A 6,517-nucleotide genomic window follows, 5' to 3' on the forward strand; every position below is an offset into this window, starting at 1 on the left:
AGGGGGGGGGGCAGAATAGAGACATACATACATTTACAAATACATCTAATCTAGATTGAAAGATAGATCGGGCTCAAAAGAGTGACAGACATAGAGACAGACAGACTGACACACATACAGACATGACAGACAGACAGACTGACAGACATGGAGAAAGAATCACACGGACTGAAAAAGGGCTTCAGAACACAGAAAAAAGGAAATGCAGCAGCAGAATGATGATAGATGGGGTTGGGGTGGGGTGCGGTGGGGAGACATCAAGATAAGGGGGCGTGATGCCGAGGCAAACAGGAAATTTGTGTTTTCTTTTCTAAACAATACCACGTTATAAGCCGCTTATTCTTGCAGCCGCCTAAAAAAACTTGCAATCGTAGAAAGATCAAGAGTTAAAGGAAGTGATGCTATTTTGGCTTTACCTGCTCTTTCCTTTTCTATTCCTGCTCTTTCCTTTTTTGTTCTTGCTATTTCCTTTTTATTTTATTCCTTTCGTTGCATTTTTCGAAAAAGGTTCAGTTGTTTTTAAAGTTTCCTATTCCACATAAAAAGACAACAACAACAACAACTGGAATGTTGTTTAGTGAGAGCATTTGATTTGTTTGTTTGTTGTTTTTTAGGGGAGGGGGGAGGAGGAAGAAGCGATGACAGCTTTGTCTATCCATTCGCTGTGCAGTCTTGCTGTTTGTTTTCTAACCAGCAATTCGAACCCAGTACCTTTGAATAAGAGGCGAGCACGCACACCCATCGTTGTTTTCTCTCCCCTCTCACTATAAACACGCTAGAGCAAACACAAGTTGAAAGAAAGAGGAAATAACTTGAAGAAGAAAAGGAAATATAGAAAGAAAAAGAACAGAATAGAAAACATTATTAAGAACAATCTAGAAGCTTCGCTTTAAAATCGGTAGAGGCAACATTTGGTCAGAATACTGTAAACTCATTTATTTAAAAAGTACAGTTCCATTTAGCCGACAGGGTGCTGAATAAATCCCATAACCGCGTCAAGTGCACAGATTTTCGGTGGGGGGGGGGGGGGGGGGCTCTCGTGGTCTAAAGGTTAAGGTTTTTGCCTCACATTCAAAAGTCCCGGGTTCGATTCCGGGTAGCGACAGAAAATTTTTCTTCTCTAAAATTGCCTCCTTACACCTCCTTTCATGCTCTCTAGCAATGTTCTGTCGTCTGCTTTAGTCTCCACTTTCTGCCCCCACACCCTCACCTCCTTTGCCCCCTCCTCTGGGCTCCTGACACTTTCTGCAGTCTTTCTACTGCGACTCCTTGGCTCCTTCTTACGACTGTCTTTCAGTCACACCCCTTATCTTCTGGTAGGAAAGATCTACACCTAGCGATCTCTGACAAAGGCAACAAGTCTCGGATGTCCTGTGTTCAAGTTGCGCACGTTAAAGATCCCTCGGTGGTCTAAAATCGATAAGAGTAGGCAACGATTTGTAAGAATAGCGTGAATTCATTTATTTAAAAAGTCGTGCAGTTCCATTTAGTCGCTCAATTTGGTGTTGAATAAACTCTGCAACCACATACCCCCCTCCCCTCCCCCACAAAAAACACAATCCATATGTCGAGGAATGAGGTGGTGAGTCAAGTGCGCAGACTTCCCGTTCAGCCATTGTGCTGCAGGGAAGATCTCCACCCCTTTTAGAAGTATCCGGGCCCTCTGTAAACGTGGGACATGACGGCCGGCAAACAGAACAGAGTCAAAATAGTTGTCTCTCAGTCAACACTAACGTACCCCTAGCCCGTCTATGGATGGAAAAAACCCCTGTCTGAACCGTTCAAGGTCGTGGAGGACAAATAATATCACGTCGGATCAGATCAGCAGCATACAACTACCAGTGCTGGAAATGTTGCATTGCTGCGTGTTGGACAATCATACACACATTAGGAATATTATGATTTTCCATATTTTAGGTTGTATGTGTGTGTTTTTGCCTTAGGCACTCGTCCAATTTTGGGGGTATGGAGTTATTAGTATCATCTTTAAGCTAACTCCTCATTTGTCTCGCATTTGGCAAAAAAATGCCCATTTATCTTGAGTAGAAGTCCCAGATATTTGCGATTGAAGGAGATGGGGGTTGTCTGGGGTCAGAGGTAAAATTTGAGAGAAAATGACCGCCAAAGTTTGTTAACTTCCAAAGCTTGAGTGTCCTTGGAAACTAGAAAGTTGCATTTTTGTGCCTTTGAACAAAAAACAAAAATGTGTTTTTTAAATGAATAAAAAAGGTATTGAGCAAATTAAAAAATGTTAAAATACCAACTGCCCAACGGAAAAAATGAGCCGTTTTCTATGTTTTAACTATTTTGACGAGTGCCTGATTTCACCACGGTACCTCATCACAAATTATAAGTAGAGTTTGATCCTAACGTTGGCTGCTTCGTACCAAAGAGTACTCTGCCCAAACAACGAAGATGACCCACAGTACGCTACAAGCTTGGCTCACGAACCACGTTATAATATTTCTGCATCTGACGGGGCCACCTTCCATTATAAATCAATGGCAATACCCTAAAGAGTTGCTACAACTTCCAGTCAGCGCGACTCCACCTCTTTCAAACACGAGCAAGGAAGAGCACAGCAAAGCCAAGGTTTTTGACAACAGTTTTGATGGATTTTTTTTTCGTTTTTTTTTTTGGTGGGGGAGGGGGGAGGGGAAGAGCAATAATTTTAAAAGGCCTCCTGTAAATCCCACACCCTCTCAACTTGTACAGGAGACGCTTTTGAATTGTTGGGCACACTCTCGAGTACACTCCTCGTTTTGCTGACAATTCTGAAGTGAAAAACCTCTAGGGACAGGATTTCCATCACTGTAATTCAAAAAGCGGCATATTCGTGGAAGTACTAGATATTGATTTATAAAGTAATGACCCTGTTTGGTACACAATTAATTACATCTCCTCTCCCAAATATCAATAAGAAGCTAAACATATTTGTCTACATCCCCAGAACAAATGATTTATGAACCTGATAACATATAGCAATCTATGGAAAGCATTTAATTGTAACACGATACCATGAAAGTGAGAGTGAGGGTGAGTATAAGATTAATTTCCCTTTAAGTGATTCCGCACAGGTCGATATGAAAGAGAAGTGTCCTTCAAATTGAGATATTAACAGATCTGGTTTCAAGTAACAGAAGGAGGAATGATAGATCTTTCGTTTACTCGAGCAGATTTCGCGCTAGGATATGGTATACGTGAAGGGCAGGCAGAACAGCGAACAGCCTCTACCTTTTTATTCTAAAAGAGGTTATGTGTAGCCTAGAGCAGAGTATTGAAAATAATAGCCTGGAAAGACATGCTCATCCTAATAACATGAGAAGCTAAGATCCGGTATATTCCATCTCTCACCCACAGTATTGATTTTGAGTGGAAGCCTCAGTAGTAAGGAGCTCAAAACGACAGGGTTCAGATAGGGGAAGGAATGGGAGAAAGGAAAAGGAAAATGGGTGGCGGGGGAGGGGGGGGGGAGATTTAGCGGCGCCATTGAGTTAACCCTACCTCGGGCGTCCTTGGGCTTCCAAGTATCGAGGAAATTCTGAGGCTCGTCAAAATCTGCCCAAAGCAAGATGCAGAACAGTTCTAGGAAGAAGCTGAGACGTTCTAACTTTCAGTCATTTTTTCTTTTTTTTTTTTTAAGAAACGGAAAATCCAGCCTCCATTGCCTGAATGAGTGAATGCGTGTTTAGCGTTTCAAGATCTTATTTGGTCGTTTTTTTAAGCACAAGGGGGCTATCCCGAAAAATGATGATTTGACAAAATCGAAAGTAAAATTTTTAGACAGTTGTTCAGTTTATTAAAAAAGATATGGAAATTTTCTCTATAACCAAACACATATACAAACCAATGACACCAAACTTCTCCTATAGGTAGGGCAATGCCCACTTTTGGGGTAGGTCAAGATTTCTGGAAACCCGCGAAATCTGTGTTTGCCTGCTTGTCCTCAAAAATGACCATTTAATGCCACAATGTGTGCATGTTATTATTGCAGTAGTTTCGAACTTTTTGAAAAGACACATTATGATGAGACAGTAATCCTGCGGGATCTCTTCACGCCAGAATGGAAACAAGAAATATATTCTATCACAATCTAGTATTAAAAGTGCGCGACGTTGTGTAGGGTAAACCCTCGTGTAACACTGTACCGGTAAAGCTATTTAAGAGGCTGGACCTCAGAATTTAACGTCCATCTCCTTTAATTTAGTTGAGGTTTTACGGCGCTCGTAGCTGCTTAAGGCGAATATGAGCGCCAGAAGATTAGAGGTGTTCCAAGAGATTAACAAACATAAAAAAGAAGAAGGGGAGATAAGAACGATAGATGTTTGATAGGATCGAAGAAGCAACCCACACCAGAGCACCCTCCAAGCACCCTACACGACCAAGCAAAATGGAAATATTTGTGTAAGGTTCCTTTCTAAATGATACAAAGTCGGATACAGCTAAGCTGAGCCTCAAGCCCCCGAACCCACAATCTAATGATAAACCACGAGACTGCAGACGTCACTACAATCTGTTCATAAAAAGGAAATCTGGGACAAGTGATCCACCAGTGCGCGCACACACGCACATGTGAATTCTGTTATACCACGCTGTGAAAGTTGTTCGTACCAGCAAAACTCTCTAACCCCCACTTCTCAAATAATAAACGGACTTACCTTGCTCCTCTGGCGCGACACTTTACAGACGGAGAACGTCCATCAACTCTTTTCTCTCCTCTCCTTCTCGAAATTTTAATCCATTTTCTTGCCGCACAAGAGCGCACCTGAAACAAAAGAGACAGAAACACATTATAGACGGGAGTGAAATCAAGCATATTCCCTCATCTCAACTCGCAGTGACTGCACGGGTGTAGCAAGGGGTTTTATTTGTAAAATGACTGTCTGGCGCAATATGAACGGATGAGTAGAGATTCCCGTAGTAGGGGAGACCATTTTGCTTGTCCAATCGCTATTTGTCTCCCGACGGGCGCAAATTTTCAGACGGCATTATATTGGACTGAGGTGCCAATGACCATATTTCAAATCCTCTTGGGGCCGTTCAATAACTCGGATTGTTTGGATAGTTTTCAATTTCTCCACCGGTTTGTCTCTCTCCCGTAACAGATTGTAGTTTAATACGAGGTTCTGGCCTCTAGAATGGTTTCACAGTATTTAATGACATCTATTGTCCTTACTTCTCCTCCCTCTTTCTTTCTTTCATTTTTTATTGGTATGCTACTATCTGATAGTTACACCTCTAATCTTCGGTCCTTATATTAATTAACTGCTTTGTAAGTGCCGGAAAACTCCTAAAATAAAGTTGTTCTCGCATCCGATCCGGACATTGGGGATTGCCTTCTTAGTGAAACAACATCCTGGGCCTTTGGCATAATAATATTGTAGTAGGGTGGCCAGTTCCTTTCCACGCAGCCTTTACTTCCCCAACTTGGAGTCAGGTACCTATTACTGCAGGGTGGGCAGGAAGGGGTGGAACAAATCCATGTCCGAACCCGAAGCTCGAACCCGGACTTTCCGCTTCGGAGACGAGCGCACCAACTACTTAACCACCTCACCCTCGTACAAAAATAAAACAAAATCTTAGTTGAACTATTAATAACTCATTGCGGCCACACAACGTTGGAAGACGCACTACTGCTGTGGGCCACTTGGAAAAAGAAGCAAAATGAGTCAACAATTCCTACAGATTTTTTTCATTCTGTCTTCTTTTTCTGAAACGTAAAAAAAGCAGACAAAAACATGCATACAATGAAATATTAAGCAAATTCGTAAGCCTGGTTTGTGAATAATGGTTCAATTCCAACTGTCATGAACTGACATGAGATCGAAGATTAATGATTTGCCTTGACTTGTTATTATTATATCACTGTTTTAAAAAGGTTTAGGGGCTCTCATGGCCTAGAGGTTAAGATGTTCGCCGCTCATTAAACATTTAAAAAATCCTGAGTTCGAATACGGATAGTGACGGAAAATTTTATTCTCTAAAATGTTCTCCTTTCACATCCTTTCCTACTCTCTAACAATACTCTGTCGTCTGCTTTAGTCTCCACTTTCTGCCCCTACCGCCGCACCTCCTTTGCCCGTTCCTCTGTGCTCCTGATTCTTTCTGCAACCTTTCTACTGCTGCTCCTTGGCTCCTTCTTACTGCTGTCTGTTAGCCACACCCAAGATCTTGGGGTAGGAACAATCTACACCTAGCCTTCTCGGACAAGGGCGAAAAATCTCGGAGGTCCCATGTGCAAATTACGAACGTTAAAGGTCCCTTAATGGTCCAAAATCGAAGAATAGGCTTGGCCGCCACTTGGGCAACATTCACAATTTCTTTCTAACTAAAATGTTTAATGTGTCACGTGTTCTCATATGACATATAAATGCAGTTGCGGGCGCCGTAAAACACTTACCGAAAAAGAAAAGCAAAGACTACTGAGAAGTTTCAAATAGATGTTGACAAGGACAGGGAAGAGGAAAGTAGGGTGAATAATAGAGAGCCATATAAAGTTAGAGTGGGTGAAGTGTGG

General features: G+C 42.0%; 1 protein-coding gene across 1 annotated transcript in view; it reads right to left on the reverse strand.

The window, feature by feature from the left end:
• LOC101864309 (kin of IRRE-like protein 2) overlaps positions 1 to 6,517 on the reverse strand; it is a 366,594-nt gene that overhangs the window by 253,970 nt on the left and 106,107 nt on the right. The window contains exon 2 of the mRNA XM_035970615.1: positions 4,659 to 4,765. The gene's annotated coding sequence lies outside the window, so the exon portion shown is untranslated. The remainder of the gene's footprint in view (positions 1 to 4,658; positions 4,766 to 6,517) is intronic.

This window comes from Aplysia californica, unplaced genomic scaffold, assembly GCF_000002075.1.
Source record: "Aplysia californica isolate F4 #8 unplaced genomic scaffold, AplCal3.0 scaffold00294, whole genome shotgun sequence".
Taxonomy (NCBI): domain Eukaryota; kingdom Metazoa; phylum Mollusca; class Gastropoda; order Aplysiida; family Aplysiidae; genus Aplysia; species Aplysia californica.